We start from the raw sequence: 25309 nt of genomic DNA, 5'->3' as shown, positions 1-25309 counted from the left end.
AGTATGAGGAAGAAGCCGGGAGTTTGCAAGATGCCTGTCGATCTGTGGCTGCTGTCCCTATATTCAAGCCCTTGGAGATCTGTCCACCACCCGGGGCCTCAACTCCACACTGAAAGGGGGAAGCCCAAAGACACTTCCTCAAGTCCTACTGGAGGATTTGGATAAGGTACAGGCTTGTCAAGGTGAGGAAGGGGTTGTCGCAGACTTGGCATAGCAAGAGAGGGCGCCCAGAGCCACAAGGCTAGGAATGGAGGGCATAGTCTCCCAACAAGGGCGGAACACAGCCAGCAGAATCGGTGAGCAAACAGGCCCCGCCGCGGCTGAGAGCAAGGTGTGGAATGCGTAAGGTGAATGGAATGTAACGAAGGGGCTTCAGTGTTTACTCTGAAGTAGTCCAAACATGGTGGGACCAAAGCCAGAGTGCAAGGGCTGTTATCTGAGGTCAGCCGGGTGGAGCGCGGAGGGAGGTGTTGGGAGTGGGTGACTGCTGATGGCCCAGAGCACATTCCGGCTTGCTGATAAGTGGAAGCAGAAGGGCCAGGCAAGACTCAGAGGCAGTCTGTGACTTTACTCCTAGTGTCGGTTAAAATGAAGCTCAGAGAACAGCCCCCCAAACCCTTGCCCCCACCCCACTTTTGGGGTACTTAGATGAACTCAGGGTGATGTAACAAGGCCTACACTGCTAGTCCTATCCACATAGAAGTTTGTTTGTTTGTCTTTTTAGCTTTGAGACATGGTCTCAATGTATAGCTCTGGATGTTCTGGAATTCACTCTGTAGACTGGGCCATCCTCGAGCTCACAGAGACCCTCCCCTCCTGTCCCACTTCTCCAATGCTGGGGTTGAAGGCCACCATGCCTAGCTTCATAGAGATCTTTTGCTGCCCTTGAAACAAGGCCTCTCTGCCTCAGCTCCTCTTAATTCAAAAGTGAAAACTGAATTACAGAAATTAATTTTACTGTTTACTATTGTTGAGACAGGGTCAAATTTAATCTTGAACTCACAGGGACCCATCCGCCTCTGTTCCCCGAGTATTGGAATTAAAGGCATGAGCCGTCATAGCAAGTTTATTGTTATTTTTCATTTCTCTTATTTTCAATGGCAAGTAGGTTGGGTTTTTTGTTTGTTTTTAAAGTTTGTTTGCTCAATTTACATATGACTGTCACCTTTTTATTGGACACTGGTTCTCAGTCAGAATATTCTGGCTTAACTGAATTCCTCAAGGCTGGGAGTTGGGGGTAGAATGCTCTCCATAATGGCCACTCCTCAAGAAGGACTGGGATCCTCATTTGTGTTTGAGTTCCTGGTAAGAAGTTCAGTGACTGGATTATCTTACTCTTTTCTTTTTCATCTCCCTTCCTTCCTTCTGTATAATGGATATTACACAGTTACGACACCAGTGTCTCTAAGCTGAATCAGCACACTAAAGGAGACCTAGACAGTCTGCAGGCCAACTACTGGCTATTCACGCTACTTCAGGATTCGGTGTTCTGACTTCAGGAGCACAGTGTGCCATGCTTCTTTAGAATCGCAGTGTGCCAGGGAGGCTGGCTGCCAGGTCATGCCTATGGTATCTCCTACAGGATTATCATCTTATGTATTTATACTCCCACACTATAGGATGTTACAAATTATTCCTCCTACCTCGGCCATCTTAAAGTCATCACCATGTTTTGAAGGTGAAAGAATGGACATTATACTTTTTTTTCCTTTGCTAGAAGGCTCTTGCCCTGTGGTATGGGTCACCCCTAGCCTCAAATGCCATGTTCACAGCAATGCCTTAGAGTGCATCGCCTCAAAAGACAAAACCACAATTGCAATGTGGCAAATGCATCAAAGGAGAGGCCCATGCCACCGTGCAAGCACACAGTGCTCGGTATTTTGTATTCCTTTATTGTTTTGTATTTGCTTTATGTCTTTATGTCTACCTAGCATGCACTGAGTTCAGTCCATGTCTGATTTCAGTTCTTGAGGGGTAGAAACATAAGAATGGGAATTAAAAAAAAATTATAGGGGCTGGAGAGATGGCTCAGCAGTCAAAAGCACCAGCTGCTCTTCCAGCAGAGCTGGGTTTGCCTCCCAGCACCCATATGGTGGCTCACAACTGTCTGTAGCTCCAATTCCAGGGTATTTGATGCACTCCTCTGGCTTCTACAGGTACCAGGTATGCACTTAGCACACAGACATACATGCGGGCAAAACACACGGCAATGGTGTCACTTTGCGCACCTCGTTCAATAACGGGCATACAGTCGATGTCTAATAATTGTTGAATCAATCAATTTATTTATATTTGCTGAGTGCCTATTCAATGCTTAACACCATTCAGAGTGCTGGAAAAATAAGATATTCCTTTTTGTAAGACTCTTCTAAGTTGGTCAGGTGAAACTTCTGAGTTGGAGGTCCTCAGATATCAGGAACAAGCAAAGCTGGGGTCCTGTGGAGAAAAGTCTGACCTGCCAGGTCTCTGCAGTCAGACTGAGGGCAGGAATGTGGTCCGGGGGTCTGGGGAACTTTTCTTTTAAAATTATTTATTTTAATTTTATGTACGTTGATGTTTTGCCTGCATGTATATCTGTGTGAGGGTATCAGATCTTGGAGTTATAGACAGTTGTGAGCTGCCGTGTGGGTACAGGGAATTGAACCTGTGTCCTCTAGAAGAGCAGTCAGTGCTCTTAACTGCTGAGCCATCTCTCCAGTCCCCCTGGGGAACTTTTCTGACATGTCAAGATTTGGATATGTGGTCAGCTCTCCTGATGTCAGCTTCCAACCTGTATAATAGTTACTGACTTCTCACATGTATAACTCTGCTGGATAGTTTTAGGTCAACTTGGCACAACCTCAATTAAGAAAATGCTTTCATAAGACAGGGCTGTAGGCAAGCCTACAGGGAATTTTCTTAATTCATGATTGACAGGGGAGGGCCCAGTCCATTGTGGGAGATGCTACCCCTGGGCTGGTGGTTCTGGGTTCTATAAGAAAGCAGGCTGAGTACTATTCAGTGGAAAGAAACAATGGAATCTTGAAATTTGCAGGCAAATGGATGGATGGCACTAGAAGAAACCATCCTGAATGAGGTAACCCAGTCACAAAAAGAGAAACATGGTATGTACTCACTCATATATGGATTTTAGACATGAGTAGGGGGAGTGCCAGCATACAATTGCATCGCCAGGGAGTCTGGGAAACAGAACCTTCATCCAGTGACTGATGGAAGCCAAGGCTGATACCCACAGCTAAACACTGACAGAAAGGGAGAACTGGTGAGCAAAGGAGTTAAGACTGGGCTAGTTTAACCCACAGAAACAGTTGACCTGAACAAGGGGGAGCTCTTGAACCCCAGATTGATGGCTGGGTGGAAAGCATGGGACTGACCCAGACCCCCTGAATGGGGGTGTCAGTGAGGAGGCCTAGGTAACCTATGGGGCCTTGGGTAGTATTTATCCCTGGCATACAAATAGACTTTGAGTGCCCATGCCACAATGAGGGATGCTCTCTCAGCCTGGACTCTTGTGGGAGGGCCTAGGCTCTGCTCTGGATGAAATGACAGATCCACCATGGAGGGCCTCACCCTCCCTGGGGATCGGAGTGGAGATTGGGTGGGGGGACTGGCGGGCCTGGTGGGGAACTAACTCTTGTAAACTGTCTCGTCTGCTGCGCGGCCTGTGTCCGAGAACGTGCGGAGGGTGTCGGGGATTGACAACACAGAGACTCGTTCAACGATGTAAAGAAAACTTTAAGCAGGCTCCAAAAAGGTTCAAGAAAACTTCCTAAGAAAGGCTCCCACCAGAGAAGCTTCTGCTCTCTCCTCTCCCCCTGGCTGGTTCTGCTCTGACCCCAGAAACTGATCTGGGCGTGGCAGAAGAGGTGGTTAGTCTTTGGACAAGGTCGAGGTCAGGGTGGTTTCTGTGGGCAGGCCTTTTCCAGGAACTTAATGCCCCCAGGCATTGTATTGTTTTTAGTAAACATGTTTTTAGTAAACATTGTCTTACAGCTGCCTACTCCCAGGCAGAAGGGGAAGTGGGTCTCTGCTCAAGGTCTGGTGTTCCCACAATTCACCCCTTTTTATTTTTAAATGAGGCACTCCTGGCTTAGGTCAAGTAGGGTCACCCTCCCTTTCCCGTCCTTGGGGGACCTTGAACCCCTGTCTTAGGCGGGAGGGGTCTTCCCCACAGGTTGCCTGTCATCAGAGCACCCCAACTTTAAATCATCTGTAACCAACCTTCATGGCTATCAGGATTGCCATGGGCTAGGCTAAGTAATACTTGGTTACGGATCTCTTGCCTCTGGAACAAGGCACGTTTGAGCTCGGCATAAAGCCAGAATGTCTACCGCCACTGTCACCATTTCCAGGACCCCCATTGACATAGCGCCTCTCCATCACCGTACCCATCACCAGATCTGAGTCATAACATTCTACCAGCCTTTATCTGTTACAAGGGTAATATGTACGTGATTTACATTCTGTTACAAGAGTAACCCGCATGTGATTTACATTTACAATTTGATAAAGTTACAATTGTTTCAAGATCTGCTCAGGAAAGCATTTAGAAAGTGTACTTGCACAGATACATTAGGTACAATCATTGATGTTACACATGTAGCATTATTAAAAATATGAACAATAGGCTTGTTGTACTATCCACAGAGCACCAATTTGTTCCTGTGGTGATGTAGTTTGTTGATTTAACGTCAGCTGATTATGCGACTTGAGTCAAAGTCTCCTTTTTGTCGCATTAGGACAAGTTGCATCTCTCTAGAAAAATACACTGGCCTAGTCGTGATTCCAGAAACAGGAACCATCAAGTCTGATATTTCAAGTGACCATGTCCTGTTTAATTACTGAAAAGTGGCTTTTGCCCCTCATCACAGTCCATACCAATGTCCAAATGTTTTAAATGGATCCTTTTTTCTATTGGCTTTACGATGAAAACTCATGGGTCCAGAAGGTTGATGTAGCAGGTCTGTTGAGAAACTGGAAATCTCGAACCGACTGTTTTCTTTCTTTCTTGGGCTCTAGATTCGATGACATCAAGGTTCAGGAACACTGATTTAGGAGATCTCACTCAAACTGGCTTAGGTAGGCTCCCATGGTCTCAGGTCCAGTTTTTCTCTGCTCCATGTCGAAGCTTTTATTCTTTTCCTACAAGAAAACACAAACATGCCCTCGACCCCAAATTAGGGTCTTCTCCACTGTTTAGTGTATGGATGTCTCCATTTGACCTGAGCAATGGTTGCTCAAGTTCCATCATGCCAGAATCTGTCTGAAGCTCACTGGCATTCACATTATAAAATTTTTAAATGAGGAGTGTATTATTTGATGAGTCATATGGGGACTGGAGACATTATTCCCCCTTTTTTATTTTCTAAAAAAATTTTTTGAACTGTTGAAGCTGGACCATAATAGTAGAAGGATTTGTCTACCCTCCTTGGTTGACTATCTAGGTAAATTTAGATTATTTGTAGATGCCCATTAAAAAGGACATATCCATTAAATATTTCCCAAAAACTTCTGAAAATCACTCAAAGATTATAAACTATACTGTGTCCAAATAACTTTTGAAAATTATTTGAAGTCTGTGAGCAGTCTTTCCCAATCTAACCTGTAGAGCTCTCACTAGCTGACAAGGCCTCATTTGCATCTTAAATTTTTCTGTTAAAACATTAACAGACTGGCTGGATGTTCCTTTTGGCTATATTTAAAGCAATCTAGGTAGCTTCTTAACTATTTTTGAAGGGATTTAAGTATCCTTTTAATCATATAAGCAGTTTATACTCACGCATTTACAATCACATTTTATACATACCGGTGTGGCCACACCATACATTTAGAACATACATGTATCTTTTAGTCATCCTTTTTTACTAGGTCATGATTAGTCTGTTGCAATGAAGTTTCCTTAATTGAAATCTATGTAAAAGAACAACTCCAGCCAATCCGTGAACTAAGAGGTTAAAAAGTCCTGTATGTTTTTTATCATTTCTCCATTTGAGCTACAGTCATGGGGTACAGCTGTACCTACCCCTTGTAACTCTGTAGATGTAAGGTGGAGAGGCCAAGCTTTTGGCCAAAAGTTTTTAGAGATGACTCACAAAATAGAACTTAAATGTAAACAAAAATTTTTATTGTATATACCTTTGTCTTTTTTTTTTTTTTTACTTAATACCAGTACCTCTTTACTGTTATAAAATTTTTTTTTACCCATTTTTTTTTAAGTCAGGGTTTCTCTGTATTGTTTGAGGCTGTCAGTCCAGCCTGGCCTCGAACTCACAGAGATCTGCCTGCCTCTGCCTCCCAAGTGCTGGGATTAAAGGCGTGTGCCACCATCGCCCAGCTTGTTACCAATTTTTTTTTCTCTGTATTATTTGGAGGCTGTCTTGGAACTTGCTCTGTAAATCAGGCTGGCCTTGAACTCAAGAGATCTGTCTGCCTGTGTCTTCCGAGTACTGGGATTAAAGGCGTGTGTCGCCAACGCCCGGCTATTTACCCATTTTCAATCCAACTTTTAACCCAGGATGTTCCCTCATAAAGGCGTGTTGGGATTAAAGGCGTATGCTGCTGGTATTAAAGGTGTATGCCGCTGGCAATCTCTTGGATTCCCCTACTTTCTGACCCTGGTATCAGGCTTAGGAGGGGGAGACTCAGAATGTCTAGTTTTTGACTTTTTAATCTCATTGGCGGCAGCCGCTCCCAATGTATTATTGGTGTTATAAAATTTGATGAACAGGGAGCTGGAATGACTAGCTGGCATCAACATGGGGGGGGAATCCTCACCAACGCCCATATTTCCCTTACCTGAGTGTTTAACAATGGTTGGATCATCTTTATCATGGTGAGCATTTCTAGTATCCGGAGTAGTATTGGGGTCGACATGCCTGATGCACCGTTCGGGGACCCAAATAGGCTTCTCACTTCCTGGAGGGAAAACACAAACAGCCCCTCGGGCCCTAGCTAATAGGGGGGTGGGTGGCTGCCATTTTCCTGTAATCAAATCCTTCCATCTGACCCATCCCAAGGACTGGGAGGGTTTGTTTCAATGTCTCTCCATAGCAGACAAATTATTACGGTCTATGGTCAAAAAATTTTAAATGTAATTTCTCTTTAATTTTTCTAGCCTCACAAGGAGCTGTAGGGAGAAGGAGTGACTGAGCAATCCGTTCTCCTGCAGGGATGGCAACAACCCCACTGCCCACTGATGTCATTATTTTAATCTCCCCTCACTATCCTGGTCTATAACACCGGGGTGTACCTGGATGCCTCGAAGAATAGTACTGGACCGTCCCAAGAGTAGTCCGACCGTGCCTGGGGGCAATGGCCCATGCACCCCAGTAGGGAGGGCCTGGATCCCCATTTCCGGTGTTAGGATTGCCCGGGCAGAGGGAGTGAGGTCCAATCCTGCACTCCCGAGGTGGCTCTAAGGAGGTCTGAGATATGAAGGGGTTGCTCTGGGGAGAAAATGAGTCCTGCCACTGCCCGGAGTAAGGGTCATTGCCCCGTATACATTGGTTTTGGGGCCCTGGGGCAGGGCCCTCCTCCCGTTTCCCTGATTATTATTAGCAGGAAGGAAATTTCCCTTCCGGTCAGTTTTAGAGTAGCAGTCTTTGGCCTAATGATATCCCCTTTGGCAACGGGAGCATAAACCAGGTCGCTTGAGACCCGTAGTACTATTTTGAGGGAACTCTCTACGGAAGTGTCCCTCCCTACCGCAGCTGAAACATGTTTTTCTCCCTCCCAAAGTAGGTCTTTCTTTCCCCACTTGGGGCCGAATAGCAGCAGCTAACACTTGGCCCTGGATGAAGTTCCCATCAATGTCCCTACAGATCCGGATGTAGTCATTTAGACTTTTATTACGATAGGGGCGAAGAGCCTCCTTACAGTACTTACTTGCATTTTCAAATGCCATCTGCTTGATGACTGGCATTGCAGGCCCAATGCCCCCAAATATTCTTTCTGCTACCTGACTGAGACGGTCTACGAAGTCTTGAAAAGGTTCAGAGGGTCCTTGAAGGACTTTGGACAGATGATCCCCTCCTTCCTTGGAAGGCAATGCTTTCCAAGCCCCTTGGGCCGCTGCTGCCACTTGGGCATAGACTGCGATGTCATATTGCATTTGTTGCTGAATGGTGGCGTATTGACCACTCCCGGTAAGCATCTCCACATTTCTCTGGGGCTGTCTGGCCTGTGCATTTCTTTGGGCTGTCTGGCTGCATCTTTCCTGAAACTTACCTCTCCAAATCAAATAATTTTTCCTGATAGAGTCGCTCGGCAAAGCTGCTGCCAATCAGTAGGTGTCAAGTTAAGAGACGTAAAAGATTCCATTAAGGAAAGTGTAAAGGGAGCCTGTGCTCCATAATTTAAAGTTGCCTCTTTAAGTTGTCTTATATCCTTAAAATTTAAAGGGTTATGATGCCGAATGACCTGTCCAGAATTGTTTGGGTCTGGAACTTCCATTACTGGGGCCACCACTGGGCAGCATTGGACCCCTCCTCTGGGTCTTCCCTCCAGGTCCGAGAAGGACTGGGTTATCTCATAGGAGTCCCTTTTTTCAGAGTATGGGTAAGGGTTTCTCTCCCTGTCCTGTCTTTCCTTAATTCGAATCTTTTTAGTTCTTTTTAAGGGCCTCGATCTCAGCAAGTAACCGTTCCTTTTCAGACTGTGATGAGTCTGAGTCTGAGCTACTTCCATTTTTTAGGTCTGATAGAGAAGGATATAACCGATTCTGACCGGAGTTCTTCTGTTTGGGTCGCGCCCAGAGATCTCTACCCGTTTTTTGTTGTTACTAAGAGACTCCCCTTCATCCTCACTAACAATGGAGACTCTAGTTTCAGTCAGGGTCCCTTCAGATGATTCATCATCACTCTCTTCCCCTGAACTCAAGGAGGCTTGAGTCTCAGTCTCTTGTAATTCTAAAAAGCCTCTTTTGTGTCCTGAACTACCTGGCGGTGATGAACCTTATCTGTCAAAAGTGCTCCCTCACTAATCTCCATAAGGAGAATGTCGTAGGGGGTAAGGACTCAGACCCCTCTTTTCGTAAAAGTCTATGAAGATCACGGCGAACCTCCTCCCAATCTGGAATATTTAAGTTTCCCCAGTAATGAACCATGGACTGGCTCGTTCGATCGATTTTAGAAAGCCTTCTAGGGTTTTAGACTTGACTGCAGTCCCATGTTCTTTAAGTAACTTTTTTAGTTGATACTGCAATGATTCTAGCTTCCCGGAACTATTCCCCATAGTTTCTTAACCCCGTCCACTTACCTCACTTTCACAATCTCGGTGGGACCTCCAATTGTCGCGTCTGTTGCGCGGCCTGTGTCCGAGAACGTGCGGAGGGTGTCGGGGATTGACAACACAGAGACTCGTTCAACGATGTAAAGAAAACTTTAAGCAGGCTCCAAAAAGGTTCAAGAAAACTTCCTAAGAAAGGCTCCCACCAGAGAAGCTTCTGCTCTCTCCTCTCCCCTGGCTGGTTCTGCTCTGACCCCAGAAACTGATCTGGGCGTGGCAGAAGAGGTGGTTAGTCTTTGGACAAGGTCGAGGTCAGGGTGGTTTCTGTGGGCAGGCCTTTTCCAGGAACTTAATGCCCCCAGGCATTGTATTGTTTTTAGTAAACATGTTTTTAGTAAACATTGTCTTACAGCTGCCTACTCCCAGGCAGAAGGGGAAGTGGGTCTCTGCTCAAGGTCTGGTGTTCCCACAATTCACCCCTTTTTATTTTTAAATGAGGCACTCCTGGCTTAGGTCAAGTAGGGTCACCCTCCCTTTCCCGTCCTTGGGGGACCTTGAACCCCTGTCTTAGGCGGGAGGGGTCTTCCCCACAGGTTGCCTGTCATCAGAGCACCCCAACTTTAAATCATCTGTAACCAACCTTCATGGCTATCAGGATTGCCATGGGCTAGGCTAAGTAATACTTGGTTACGGATCTCTTGCCTCTGGAACAAGGCACGTTTGAGCTCGGCATAAAGCCAGAATGTCTACCGCCACTGTCACCATTTCCAGGACCCCCATTGACATAGCGCCTCTCCATCACCGTACCCATCACCAGATCTGAGTCATAACATTCTACCAGCCTTTATCTGTTACAAGGGTAATATGTACGTGATTTACATTCTGTTACAAGAGTAACCCGCATGTGATTTACATTTACAATTTGATAAAGTTACAATTGTTTCAAGATCTGCTCAGGAAAGCATTTAGAAAGTGTACTTGCACAGATACATTAGGTACAATCATTGATGTTACACATGTAGCATTATTAAAAATATGAACAATAGGCTTGTTGTACTATCCACAGAGCACCAATTTGTTCCTGTGGTGATGTAGTTTGTTGATTTAACGTCAGCTGATTATGCGACTTGAGTCAAAGTCTCCTTTTTGTCGCATTAGGACAAGTTGCATCTCTCTAGAAAAATACACTGGCCTAGTCGTGATTCCAGAAACAGGAACCATCAAGTCTGATATTTCAAGTGACCATGTCCTGTTTAATTACTGAAAAGTGGCTTTTGCCCCTCATCACAGTCCATACCAATGTCCAAATGTTTTAAATGGATCCTTTTTTTCTATTGGCTTTACGATGAAAACTTATGGGTCCAGAAGGTTGATGTAGCAGGTCTGTTGAGAAACTGGAAATCTCGAACCGACTGTTTTCTTTCTTTCTTGGGCTCTAGATTCGATGACATCAAGGTTCAGGAACACTGATTTAGGAGATCTCACTCAAACTGGCTTAGGTAGGCTCCCATGGTCTCAGGTCCAGTTTTTCTCTGCTCCATGTCGAAGCTTTTATTCTTTTCCTACAAGAAAACACAAACATGCCCTCGACCCCAAATTAGGGTCTTCTCCACTGTTTAGTGTATGGATGTCTCCATTTGACCTGAGCAATGGTTGCTCAAGTTCCATCATGCCAGAATCTGTCTGAAGCTCACTGGCATTCACATTATAAAATTTTTAAATGAGGAGTGTATTATTTGATGAGTCATATGGGGACTGGAGACATTATTCCCCCTTTTTTTATTTTCTAAAAAAATTTTTTTTGAACTGTTGAAGCTGGACCATAATAGTAGAAGGATTTGTCTACCCTCCTTGGTTGACTATCTAGGTAAATTTAGATTATTTGTAGATGCCCATTAAAAAGGACATATCCATTAAATATTTCCCAAAAACTTCTGAAAATCACTCAAAGATTATAAACTATACTGTGTCCAAATAACTTTTGAAAATTATTTGAAGTCTGTGAGCAGTCTTTCCCAATCTAACCTGTAGAGCTCTCACTAGCTGACAAGGCCTCATTTGCATCTTAAATTTTTCTGTTAAAACATTAACAGACTGGCTGGATGTTCCTTTTGGCTATATTTAAAGCAATCTAGGTAGCTTCTTAACTATTTTTGAAGGGATTTAAGTATCCTTTTAATCATATAAGCAGTTTATACTCACGCATTTACAATCACATTTTATACATACCGGTGTGGCCACACCATACATTTAGAACATACATGTATCTTTTAGTCATCCTTTTTTACTAGGTCATGATTAGTCTGTTGCAATGAAGTTTCCTTAATTGAAATCTATGTAAAAGAACAACTCCAGCCAATCCGTGAACTAAGAGGTTAAAAAGTCCTGTATGTTTTTTATCATTTCTCCATTTGAGCTACAGTCATGGGGTACAGCTGTACCTACCCCTTGTAACTCTGTAGATGTAAGGTGGAGAGGCCAAGCTTTTGGCCAAAAGTTTTTAGAGATGACTCACAAAATAGAACTTAAATGTAAACAAAAATTTTTATTGTATATACCTTTGTCTTTTTTTTTTTTTTTACTTAATACCAGTACCTCTTTACTGTTATAAAATTTTTTTTACCCATTTTTTTTTAAGTCAGGGTTTCTCTGTATTGTTTGAGGCTGTCAGTCCAGCCTGGCCTCGAACTCACAGAGATCTGCCTGCCTCTGCCTCCCAAGTGCTGGGATTAAAGGCGTGTGCCACCATCGCCCAGCTTGTTACCAATTTTTTTTTCTCTGTATTATTTGGAGGCTGTCTTGGAACTTGCTCTGTAAATCAGGCTGGCCTTGAACTCAAGAGATCTGTCTGCCTGTGTCTTCCGAGTACTGGGATTAAAGGCGTGTGTCGCCAACGCCCGGCTATTTACCCATTTTCAATCCAACTTTTAACCCAGGATGTTCCCTCATAAAGGCGTGTTGGGATTAAAGGCGTATGCTGCTGGTATTAAAGGTGTATGCCGCTGGCAATCTCTTGGATTCCCCTACTTTCTGACCCTGGTATCAGGCTTAGGAGGGGGAGACTCAGAATGTCTAGTTTTTGACTTTTTAATCTCATTGGCGGCAGCCGCTCCCAATGTATTATTGGTGTTATAAAATTTGATGAACAGGGAGCTGGAATGACTAGCTGGCATCAACATGGGGGGGGAATCCTCACCAACGCCCATATTTCCCTTACCTGAGTGTTTAACAATGGTTGGATCATCTTTATCATGGTGAGCATTTCTAGTATCCGGAGTAGTATTGGGGTCGACATGCCTGATGCACCGTTCGGGGACCCAAATAGGCTTCTCACTTCCTGGAGGGAAAACACAAACAGCCCCTCGGGCCCTAGCTAATAGGGGGGTGGGTGGCTGCCATTTTCCTGTAATCAAATCCTTCCATCTGACCCATCCCAAGGACTGGGAGGGTTTGTTTCAATGTCTCTCCATAGCAGACAAATTATTACGGTCTATGGTCAAAAAATTTTAAATGTAATTTCTCTTTAATTTTTCTAGCCTCACAAGGAGCTGTAGGGAGAAGGAGTGACTGAGCAATCCGTTCTCCTGCAGGGATGGCAACAACCCCACTGCCCACTGATGTCATTATTTTAATCTCCCCCTCACTATCCTGGTCTATAACACCGGGGTGTACCTGGATGCCTCGAAGAATAGTACTGGACCGTCCCAAGAGTAGTCCGACCGTGCCTGGGGGCAATGGCCCATGCACCCCAGTAGGGAGGGCCTGGATCCCCATTTCCGGTGTTAGGATTGCCCGGGCAGAGGGAGTGAGGTCCAATCCTGCACTCCCCGAGGTGGCTCTAAGGAGGTCTGAGATATGAAGGGGTTGCTCTGGGGGAGAAAATGAGTCCTGCCACTGCCCGGAGTAAGGGTCATTGCCCCGTATACATTGGTTTTGGGGCCCTGGGGCAGGGCCCTCCTCCCGTTTCCCTGATTATTATTAGCAGGAAGGAAATTTCCCTTCCGGTCAGTTTTAGAGTAGCAGTCTTTGGCCTAATGATATCCCCTTTGGCAACGGGAGCATAAACCAGGTCGCTTGAGACCCGTAGTACTATTTTGAGGGAACTCTCTACGGAAGTGTCCCTCCCTACCGCAGCTGAAACATGTTTTTCTCCCTCCCAAAGTAGGTCTTTCTTTCCCCACTTGGGGCCGAATAGCAGCAGCTAACACTTGGCCCTGGATGAAGTTCCCATCAATGTCCCTACAGATCCGGATGTAGTCATTTAGACTTTTATTACGATAGGGGCGAAGAGCCTCCTTACAGTACTTACTTGCATTTTCAAATGCCATCTGCTTGATGACTGGCATTGCAGGCCCAATGCCCCCAAATATTCTTTCTGCTACCTGACTGAGACGGTCTACGAAGTCTTGAAAAGGTTCAGAGGGTCCTTGAAGGACTTTGGACAGATGATCCCCTCCTTCCTTGGAAGGCAATGCTTTCCAAGCCCCTTGGGCCGCTGCTGCCACTTGGGCATAGACTGCGATGTCATATTGCATTTGTTGCTGAATGGTGGCGTATTGACCACTCCCGGTAAGCATCTCCACATTTCTCTGGGGCTGTCTGGCCTGTGCATTTCTTTGGGCTGTCTGGCTGCATCTTTCCTGAAACTTACCTCTCCAAATCAAATAATTTTTTCCTGATAGAGTCGCTCGGCAAAGCTGCTGCCAATCAGTAGGTGTCAAGTTAAGAGACGTAAAAGATTCCATTAAGGAAAGTGTAAAGGGAGCCTGTGCTCCATAATTTAAAGTTGCCTCTTTAAGTTGTCTTATATCCTTAAAATTTAAAGGGTTATGATGCCGAATGACCTGTCCAGAATTGTTTGGGTCTGGAACTTCCATTACTGGGGCCACCACTGGGCAGCATTGGACCCCTCCTCTGGGTCTTCCCTCCAGGTCCGAGAAGGACTGGGTTATCTCATAGGAGTCCCTTTTTTCAGAGTATGGGTAAGGGTTTCTCTCCCTGTCCTGTCTTTCCTTAATTCGAATCTTTTTTAGTTCTTTTTTAAGGGCCTCGATCTCAGCAAGTAACCGTTCCTTTTCAGACTGTGATGAGTCTGAGTCTGAGCTACTTCCATTTTTTAGGTCTGATAGAGAAGGATATAACCGATTCTGACCGGAGTTCTTCTGTTTGGGTCGCGCCCAGAGATCTCTACCCGTTTTTTTGTTGTTACTAAGAGACTCCCCTTCATCCTCACTAACAATGGAGACTCTAGTTTCAGTCAGGGTCCCTTCAGATGATTCATCATCACTCTCTTCCCCTGAACTCAAGGAGGCTTGAGTCTCAGTCTCTTGTAATTCTAAAAAAGCCTCTTTTGTGTCCTGAACTACCTGGCGGTGATGAACCTTATCTGTCAAAAGTGCTCCCCTCACTAATCTCCATAAGGAGAATGTCGTAGGGGGTAAGGACTCAGACCCCTCTTTTCGTAAAAGTCTATGAAGATCACGGCGAACCTCCTCCCAATCTGGAATATTTAAGTTTCCCCCAGTAATGAACCATGGACTGGCTCGTTCGATCGATTTTAGAAAGCCTTCTAGGGTTTTAGACTTGACTGCAGTCCCATGTTCTTTAAGTAACTTTTTTAGTTGATACTGCAATGATTCTAGCTTCCCGGAACTATTCCCCATAGTTTCTTAACCCCGTCCACTTACCTCACTTTCACAATCTCGGTGGGACCTCCAATTGTCGCGTCTGTTGCGCGGCCTGTGTCCGAGAACGTGCGGAGGGTGTCGGGGATTGACAACACAGAGACTCGTTCAACGATGTAAAGAAAACTTTAAGCAGGCTCCAAAAAGGTTCAAGAAAACTTCCTAAGAAAGGCTCCCACCAGAGAAGCTTCTGCTCTCTCCTCTCCCCTGGCTGGTTCTGCTCTGACCCCAGAAACTGATCTGGGCGTGGCAGAAGAGGTGGTTAGTCTTTGGACAAGGTCGAGGTCAGGGTGGTTTCTGTGGGCAGGCCTTTTCCAGGAACTTAATGCCCCCAGGCATTGTATTGTTTTTAGTAAACATGTTTTTAGTAAACATTGTCTTACAGCTGCCTACTCCCAGGCAAAAGGGGAAGTGGGTCTCTACTCAAGGTCTGGTGTTCCCACAGTAAACGAGGCTGGTCTCGAACTCACAGAGATTCACCTGCCTCTGCCTCCTGAGGGCTGGGATTAAAGGCATGCACCACCACCACCTGGTGGTAGAGTTCTTAATGGAATCTTTAAATATTAACCTGAAAGGAGTCATCATGTCTAAGCTCTCATTATATGGTTAGGAGTATTTTGATTATAAGTAAAAGCAACAAAAATAATCCCTCTTCAACCATTTGAGAGGAAAATCACTGGTTGAGACAATGGAAAAGGCCTTACAGATAGTGGTTTTTCAGGGAAGCCTTGATCCCAGCTTCTGAATGCTAGAAATGTTGGTTGTTCCCCTGGCTTTCTTTTTTTTCTTTTTTCTTTTTGGTTTTTCGAGACAGGGTTTCTCTGTGGCTTTGGAGGCTGTCCTGGAACTAGCTCTTGTAGACCAGGCTGGCCTCGAACTCACAGAGATCCGCCTGCCTCTGCCTCCCGAGTGCTGGGATTAAAGGCATGCGCCACCAACGCCCGGCTGTTCCCCTGGCTTTCTTAGTCTTCGGCACTGCCTGAGTTCGACAAGGCTGCCTTCATTGTGGGCACAAGACACCACTGTCTAAATCTCTCACAGATGTAGGTCTTCCTTTTTTTTTTAAGATTTATTTATTATGAATACAACATCCTGCCCACATGTATGTCTGCACGCCAGAAAAGGGCACCGGATCTCATTATGGATGGTTGTGAGCCACCATGTGGTTGCTGGGAATTGAACTCAGGACCTCTGGAAGAGCAGCCAGTGCTCTTAACCTCCGAGCCATCACTCCAGCTCCCCAGATGTAGGTTTTCATTCATTCCCTGTGTGAAAAGAGTTTTACTCTAGGTAGCTCCCAAAGAATAAGAAAGTTTCTTTCTTTCCTTGAAATCTCCAGCAAATATCATGTATCTTGCATTTCACTGATCTGCAGTAGGGTGTGCCTTTTACCAAATTGCCCTGGGTGGGAGGATAACAGGAGGCAATCAAAGAACCAGAGCTAAGAGTGGGTCAGGGTCCCCCGGTGCATGCAGACTACACGTGAAAGGAAGGGGCACGGAATGGTGACCGGAATGCTGCTACTGAGAGAAAGGACGATGTGCTGCCTGGAGATAAAGAACTCACATCTGCTGTACGTAAGGCCTAGAGCTTCATCTCTGCACTCAACACAGCTTCTTACTAACGGCCCGACATAGGCAACTCACTGTGCTAAGTGCTTTGGTAACTAATAGCCTTGATCCCATGAAAGCAGAGAGTGTGAGATAGGAGGCACACAGCCAGAGTGGAGACAGCACACAGAAAACCTTCTCCACATGTGCACAAGGCGCTTTCTTCCTTAACTGATCTGAACAGTAACTATGGGACTGTGTGCTGAAAATCCTCCCCCTGTGGGTGGTACACTCCATGTTACCGTTCCGTTACCATGTAAGATGAGCTAATATAGAGAAAATGAATCTCTTGTGTCCAATACTTTTACCACATTCTTCAAAGGATTAACTGAGTGGTTTGTTATGCAAACTCGACTTTCCAAATGTACCCTTGAGCCTCCAGGACAGATCCTGAAATATTTACCCTACATGGGATGTTCGAGGCAGTTTCTCCCTTCCTTAGTCCTAAAATAGCTTCCCTTTTCCATGTTTCCCAGCTCAACACAAAGGAAGAAACTTAATTCTTTTGTTCTGAATTTAATGGGTTGTGCTTTCTTAAATGTCCAGCTGGAGTCTATTGCAATGTTGGTCCTTGATGAATGTTAGATGAACCTGGACCCACAGTTACAGAGGGTTGTCATGCTTGTTTCCCCTTTAGAGATCCTAATTAGGCAACATCTAACTTCAGATTATCCTTGACCAAAGATTTCATTAATCTACTTACATAGAAGCTATCATTTCCCCTTTGGGTACCTAACATTACTATCCTTATCAAATATTGCAAGCTTCGGCCAGGTGTGGTGGTGCCCACTTTTAATTCCAGTTCTAAGAAGGCAAAGGCAGACAGATCTCTGTGCGTTCAAGGTCAGCCTGGTCTACCCATTGAGTTCCAGGCCTGCCAAAACTACACTGTGAGACCCTTCCTAAAAAATTAACAAAAAAGCAAAAACAGTATTGCTAGCTTGGATAGGTGCAGATCAAGCAGCTTTTGAAAAACATATAGTAGGATGTTCAGGGATCCATATCAATCTTTTTCTTGTTTTTGAGAAAGGGCTCCTCTGTTTAGCAGCCCTAACTGTCCTGGAACTAGCTCTGTAGACCAGGCTGGCCTCGAACTCATAGAGATCTGCCTGCCTCTGCTTCCTCAGTGCTGGGACTAGAGGTGTGTGCCACCACCACCCAGTCATATCAATCTTCACATAACCTACATTTTTTTTTTTTTTGGTTTTTCGAGACAGGGTTTCTCTGTGGCTTTTGGAGGCTGTCCTGGAACTCCCTTGGTAGTCCAAGCTGGTCTCGAACTCACAGAGATCCGCCTGCCTCTGCCTCCCGAGTGCTGGTATTAAAGGCGTGCGCCACCAACGCCCGGCTCATAACCTACATTTTTAAAAAGTATGTGTGTATGGAGATCAGAAGACAACTTTTGGGAGTCTGTTCCTGTCTTTCACCATGGGATCCAGAGTGCGCGCGCGCACACACACACACACACACACACACACACACACACACACACACACACCCTTTTGCGTCCACTCCAGACAATTCAACACAACAGCGGGAAGTGGCTAACTTACTGAATTTTTTATGGAACGATGAGAAGAACACTTGAGCACCAAGAACGGAAGCAATCCCATTCTCCAGTCAGAGGCATTCGGAAGGGTCTACACTGAACCAGGCCAGGCGGGGACCAGCTGGGAGGGAAAGAGAAGGAGGCAAGAGGGGAACCAAGGACCGAGAGACCAACAGACCACATAGCCAAATTGGCTGAGGTTGTGTAGGAATCAGAGAAGCTGGGGGAAGGGAAGGGAAGCTGGGCTGGAGAGGCTCAGGGTAAGGGGTGGGTGAGAAGGGCTGAGAGGAGCCAGGACTCTGTAATAGTTATCGGCGATGCTGAAAGAGACTGATGGCCATCGTCCACTTTGAAATGTTAAATAGACCCCTCAGCCATTTGTCCCCGGTTTCTTTGAGACCTAACCAAGACAAAGATAGCACAATATTGTCACAAAAACAGACCCATAAGACCAATGGGGGAAAAATAAGAGAGGACCAGAAATAAACCCCCATAGTTTTAGCCATCAATTCCTTGACAAGGATGTCAAAAATTTACAAGGGGGAACAAAAGGACAGCCTCTTCAACACATGGTGCTGGGAAAACTGATTGTTCACACGCAGAAGAATGAGACTAGGCCCATGTTCCTCATCCTGCACCAGGATCTATTCAAAATGCATTAAAGAAACGAGTAGAAAGCTGACGAGAGGAATGTGTGGGAGGAAAGCAGAGGTAGAAACACCTCAAGGTATGGGCGTGAGCAAGAACTTTCCCTAGAGGACTCCAATAGCACAGGAAAGGACCCCACGAATGGGCAAGTGGGAAATTAGTGAAACTGGTAAGCTTCCACGCAGCAAAGGAAACTCCCTACAAAGTGAAGAGGCAGACTACAGAACAAGAGAACTACAACCCTTGCTGGTTATACTTCAGCTACAAGGGTAATGTCTAAAATACAGAAAGAACTACAAAACTTGAACATCCCCAAACCAAACCATCTAATCAGTAAGCGGCAATGGACTGAACAAACAATTCTCTAAAGAAAGCATCATGAAAAGCACTCAACATCTTCTGCCACCAGGAAATTCACATTAAAACTGCTCTAACAGTCTCCCTTCCCCCGGGACAGAATGGCAAAAACAGAACATGTCTGGCCCCATCAGGGTGTGTGCGCCCAAGGCCCCCTCATTGGGTTTCAAGGCCCTTTCATGGGACGTTAACACTGCACCCTCATCCTTTCTGGTGTCAATCAAGTGATCTTTAGAATTGTTTTACTCTTTTGCATAGATTTATATGCAGTTCTGAAAGGGTTCACTCCACACCCAGGACGGGGAATGTCTTTGTCACTGTTCTATTGCTGTGAAGAGTCACCATGACCATGACAATTGCTATGAAAGAAAACATGTATTTGGGGACTTGCTTACAGTTTCAGAGGTTTGGTCATCAAAGCAGGGAGCATGGTGGCACACATGGCGTTAGAGCAGGCGTATAGATCTACATCCCGATCCACAGGCAGAGAGACTCTGAACCCTCAATGTCCAGACCCAGAGACATAAGATCACACCTCTTAATCCTTCTAATCCTTTCAGACAGTACCCTTACAGGGCAGAGGTTCTGTTCCTCAAGCTTTACTGATTTTTCCCATAGAAATGAAGACATAGACAGAGGTAAGTGGGGTTGAAACATGGCAGTAGCACCCCATAAAAAATGTGCAAAAGCCCCAGCCCCTGAGATCCCCGGAGGAACCCTGGCTTCTGGTCTACAGAGTGAGTTCCAGGACAGCCTCCAAAACAACCAAAACAATACAGAGAAACCCTGTCTTGAAAAACTAAAAAAAAAAAAAAAAAAAAAAGGAGCTAGATAGGACCAAACCTCAGCTAAAGGCCACACTTTCAGAATTAATAATGAGTCTCCATCTCATTCTTCGGGAGCTATCCGTCAAAACAAAGTCTAACAGCAGCGAGAAGCACTGTGCAGCAGAGTCCCAGCTCCTTTCTCTCTCATTAAATATATATCAATTCTATGTGTATAGGTGTTTTGTCTGCATTCATGCAGTGCCCTCAGAGGCCAGAAGAGGGCAGTGCATCCAGTGAAACTGGAGTTACAAATGGATGTGAGCCGGCACATATTGCTGAGAATTGAACCTGGGTCCCCTATAAGAGTAGCAAGTGCTCTTAACCACTGGGCCATCTTCCCAGTCCCTCATTGTCTCTTAACTGTGTAATTTTTTTTTTGGTTTTTTATGAGACAGGGTTTCTCTGTATTGTTTTGGCGGCTGTCGGTCCAGCCCAGCCTCGAACTCACAGAGATCCGCCTGCCTCAGCCTCCCGAGTGCTGGGATTAAAGGCGTGAGCCACCACCGCCCAGTTTAACTGTGTAATTTTTGACCAGTCATTTATTTAGTTGAAACCTTGATGTCTTGCTGTCCATCCCTGGGTCAGGGTTATATTTTCTTTCTTTCTTTTTTTTTTGAGACAGGGTTTCTCTGTGTCGTCCTAACTGTCCTAGAACTCACTCTGTAGACCAGGCTCGCCTCAAACTCACAGAGATCCTCCTGCCTCTGCTTCCCAAGTGCTGGGATTAAAGACATTTGAAGCCACCACCCTACTTCTTTTTATTTTTTTAAATTTGTTATTTTATTTAATGTGTATGGTTGTTTTATATGAACATATGTCTCTATACCACCCACGTACATGCCCGGTGCCTGCAGAGGCCAGAAGAAGGCATCAGATCTCCTGACGCTGGAGTTACAGATGATGGTGAACAGTGTTGACACTGGAACCGAACCCTACTCCTGCGCAAAAGCTACAAGTGCTCTTAACCACTGTGCCACCCGGCTCCTAGTTACCGTTCCCGTTTTGGTGATGATATAGTCTACAGAAGCAACTTTGTAGGGATTTAGTTGGGCTCGCGGTTTGAGAGGATACAGTCCATCACGGCAGAGATGGCGCCGCAGAGGGAACAAACAGCTCCTCTTTGTGCCGGTGAGACCACGAGTCCGGGTGGATCTGCAGCAGAGAGCCCAGGCACAAACACTCTAGCCCAGCATTCTCAACCTTCCTACCGCTGTGACCCTTTAGTGCAATTCCCCCACGTTGTGGTGACCCCCTCAACCCTAAAATAATTTTGTTGCTGCTTCGTAACTGCAATTTTGCTGTCGCAATGAATCATAACGTGAATATGGGCTATGAGACCCCCGAGGGGTCATGCATGACCCACGGTTTGAGAACCACTACTTTGGTCCTTTCCCAACAGCCTTCTATCGGCCAGTTAGGCCTCAGGTCTGAAAGATCTTGCAACCTCCAAAACAGAAGTGGTCTAAACACTCCAGGGGGCACAAATTGCCCTCTTAGCTCATGCCTGCCTTTTGTCATCCATAGTTGCAAATGCCTAGTGCAAAGGGAAAATGCCCGTTTTTCTCTCACTAACGAAATCGAAGTTCAGCATAGGAGAGGAATATTATTTTATGAAAATCTCCTCTGGGGAGATCTGGGTGAGGTCTGAGAGGACATGTTGGAGCTACAAGAGAGTTGTTCTTTCTGGGATGTGCAACTGCTCTTTGAATCCGCTCTTTGCCCTTTCTCCTACAGATTTTTTCTTCTTCTTTTCTGTTGTTATTTTTTAACCGAGAACGCGCGTTTCCAGCTGGCAAGGTCTGTGCTCAGCTTCTTCGGAGCAAACTGAGGCGTGTCGGTGAGAGGATGCTGTGACAAGGGCCGGTGGCTGCCCCCTGAACCAAGGAGGCGAGGCGAAGGACGGACGCCGGAGTATTCAGCAGGCACACAGCCCAAGTTGTCTGAATGCCCCTTTCGTCACTGTTCCGCGCGTTTGCACTGCAGGGAGAAAGCCCCCGGGTGTCTGGAGCGCTGTCTGTCGCCAGAGCCCGTTCTCCATCAGCTGCTCCTTTTGGTCAGGAATGCTGTGATAAGGAATGGAGTGGAATGCGAGCACTCAATCAAAGCTAACCGGGATGGCCTTTCTCGAGCAGAGGGCACAGGGGGGCGGGGATTGCGCTCCCTGGGAACATCAAAAACAAGGAGGACACGGAACTCAGGAGAGAATGTGCCGACTGTGCTCTTCTTCGAGCTACCTCTGACCTGCAATTGCAAACATTTTTCTCCTATCTGGTTGCACCTTTGAGGATGTCCCCTGGGATTGCAGCTTACTGAATAGTTCTATTTAGCTCGGCATGGGAGGACCTGGTGAGTCTCAGTCTATTCCTCTGTTTCCTTCCTTCCTTCCTTCCTTCCTTCCTTCCTTCCTCCCTCCCTTCTTTGTCTCCCCTCCTCCACGCTCCATTTCTAACCCTGTGGATTCCTCTCAAAAGCAGATAGGCATGGAGAGGAGGAGGGACGCCACCCAGGTGCCCAAGTCCCCAGATACCTCCCTCAGAAACCTGAAATCCTGTCTCAGAGACTCTAGAGTTTCCTGAACAGTCTGGCACCCCCGGGTCTGTACCGGTTCCATCCCTGCCCCACCCCCACCTCTAGCGGGTCCTTATATTGTTGTGCAAATGCCCTTGGGGAGGGAACCGACACTAATGATGCAAGCTGCTTTATTTTCTCTTCTCCCCCTCCCCCCACTTTTTGAGAGAAGGTCTTACTATGTAACCCTGGCTGGCCTGGGACTCGCTATGTAGACCAGGCTACCTCAAACCCAGAGATCCACCTGCTTCTGCCTCCTAAGGGCTGGGTTAATTAAAAGCATGTACCGCCCACCAGTAGGGAGCAGAGACAGCCCTGGACAAGTGAAGTCGGTAGTGAATGTACTGTTGACACAAGCACAGCCATGCAAGGACCTTTTCTCTGGGGATGAGGCTCGGAGGCCTGCCAAAGCCTTCCTCTGGTCCAAGTGAGGATGTTGACAACAGGTATGGAAAATGTCCACCATAGCTTTCTCTCCAGAGACACCCAAGGACTGAAGATGTCCCCACTGCCCCGAGATTAGCTAATCTCTCCTTGACCCAGCTATACACCAAAGATCCCACCTTCTTGTTTATCTGTATTTAATAGCCCCGCCTCTCTGTTCAACTCTCTATAATAAACATGCTGGGCTTCCAGGGTATTGAGGTTTCTCTAGCAAGAGATCCTCGTCCACCAACTCCCAGATTTTCCTGTCTGTCTGCATTTGTCTTTTCTTCATTCCCTCAATACCACTAGTTGAGTCCAAGTCCCTGCAGGCATGTAAGGGTGCAGTACTGCCTGGCCTTTTTAACCAGTTTATAGACGCTAAGCATTCCTACAAGAGAAAGCTGTGATTGCTGGAGAACTAAGTGGCTCTCTGCTGGAAACAGAAACTCAGCTATAAGCACCAGCTATAAACCACTACAACGGAACAAAGCAACCAGCACAGACCGAATACCTGGAAGAAAATAGGGGCTCTTTGGGCTGGTTTTGCTTTGGATCTGAATAAAAGGTTCTAGTTATGAAACTCCAAATATTTAAACATTCATGAATAGGGCTGGAGACATGGCTCAGAGGTTAACAGCACTGGCTGTTCTTCCAGAGGTCCTGAGTTCAATTCCCAGCAACTGCATGGCATCTCACAACCATCTATAATGGGATTTGATGCCCTCTTCTGTCATGCAGGAATGCATGCACACAGAACACTATATACATAATAAACCTTAAAAAAAATTCATGAACAGAAGTATGTATGGAAGGCAAAGATGGACTGAAACTGTAAATGTCATCTTGTTTTTCTTTTAAACGTTAATATTTCTTTTTTTTTTTTGTTTTTGTTTTTTTGGTTTTTCGAGACAGGGTTTCTCTGTGGCTTTGGAGGCTGTCCTGGAACTAGCTCTTGTAGACCAGGCTGGCCTCGAACTCACAGAGATCCGCCTGCCTCTGCCTCCCAAGTGCTGGGATTAAAGGTGTGCGCCACCAACGCCCGGCCTAAACATTAATATTTCAAAAATAATTTTTATTTGTGTGTGTGTATGTGTGTGTGTGTTTGCACAGGTACATGAAGGAACCCATGGAGCCCAGAAGAGGGTGCTAAATTCCCTGGGAGGTGGAGTTCCAGGAGACTGTGATCTGCTGTAATTGGGGATCCTGGGAACCGAAACTGGGTCGTTAATTAACTAAATGACACTTGAAAATATTCTCCTTGTAAACACTGTCTTACTTCCAGGGAATTTTGAACCTGCCTTTAATTGCTGCTACCTGGGATCCCTTAGTATAAACCCCCAGTAAACATCTCCACAGTGGCCCACTTGGAGAGGTATCCCCCAGCCCCTAGACTTTCTTCTGGACATTTATTTACATTTTCATTTTGTAGACACACTTCTCTGTTCTCAGAGTTGAGCAATCCTGTGGTTTTATGCTACACAATGTCCTGACATTCACTTTCCACATGATAGCATCCATTCTTCTTGTGCCAATACAAGGGGAGAATTTATTCTTTCTTATAATAGCTAAAGAACACTGGCAGGCATACCTTATTTACCCATCACCTCTGCTGGGCACTCAGATTGTAGCAATCTTCTGTCATAACCAATAAAGCCATAAACATCTTTTGTGTACACAGTTCGCATCACACACACACACACACACACACACTTAAAAAAAAGTCATCACCACCAGCCTTATCATTTTTTAAATTGTTTAGATTTTAAAAGCTGCCATTCTAGAGAGGTAGCCACAATTTAAAGCTGAGAAATTTAAGAACAGCTAGGGATCTTTATAACTTAAAAATAAGGTGTTACAGGGCAAGCAAAATGGCTGAGCAGGGAGGGCATATGCCTTAAAAATCCTAGAAACCACAAGGCAGTAGTAGCTCATGCCTTTAATCCCAGCAGTGGGGAGGCAGGGGAAGGAGGATCTATCTCTGTGAGTTCGAGGCCAACCTGGTCTACAGAGCTTAGTCCCAAAACAGTCAGAGCTGTTACACAGAGAAACCCTGTCTCAAAAAACAAAAACACAAAACAGAACAAAAGAATCCTAGAACCCCGAGTCTAAGTCTAGAACCCGCACAGGCTACAGGGAGGAACTGATAACACAAAATTGTTCTGACTTAGGCAGGCTTTGACACATGTCACCACTGTCCCCGCACAATTCCAACCACTGACATCCACAACAGTAAATAAGTAGGGTGCACATAGAAATCAAATTAGCAGAGGAATTAGAAGCACAATGTAACACACACAATTTTAATTTCTAGTAGTACTTAGTTTTAAAACTATACATGTATGTATATATATATATATATATATATATATATATATATATATATATATTTAAAAAACGAGGCGACAAAGCCAAGGG

The 25309-nt window shown here is 45.6% G+C and overlaps 1 long non-coding RNA gene across 2 annotated transcripts; it reads left to right on the top strand.

Annotated features, from left to right (window-relative positions):
* On the top strand, positions 1-24146 carry LOC121134138. 2 transcript variants are annotated; one of them, XR_005871170.1, is made up of 3 exons: positions 1-182; positions 21635-22246; positions 24005-24146. It is a non-coding gene; the product is annotated as an uncharacterized LOC121134138 (long non-coding RNA). The 2 variants fall into 2 exon arrangements; XR_005871169.1 differs by lacking the exon at positions 1-182 and having other exon boundaries at positions 20325-22246.
* Positions 24147-25309: the final 1163 nt, after the last annotated feature.

The sequence above is a fragment of the Mesocricetus auratus genome, unplaced genomic scaffold, assembly GCF_017639785.1.
Source record: "Mesocricetus auratus isolate SY011 unplaced genomic scaffold, BCM_Maur_2.0 Super-Scaffold_100026, whole genome shotgun sequence".
NCBI lineage: Eukaryota > Metazoa > Chordata > Mammalia > Rodentia > Cricetidae > Mesocricetus > Mesocricetus auratus.
Note: the sequence above shows the minus strand (reverse complement) of the source record. Positions and strands in the feature narration are given on the sequence as shown.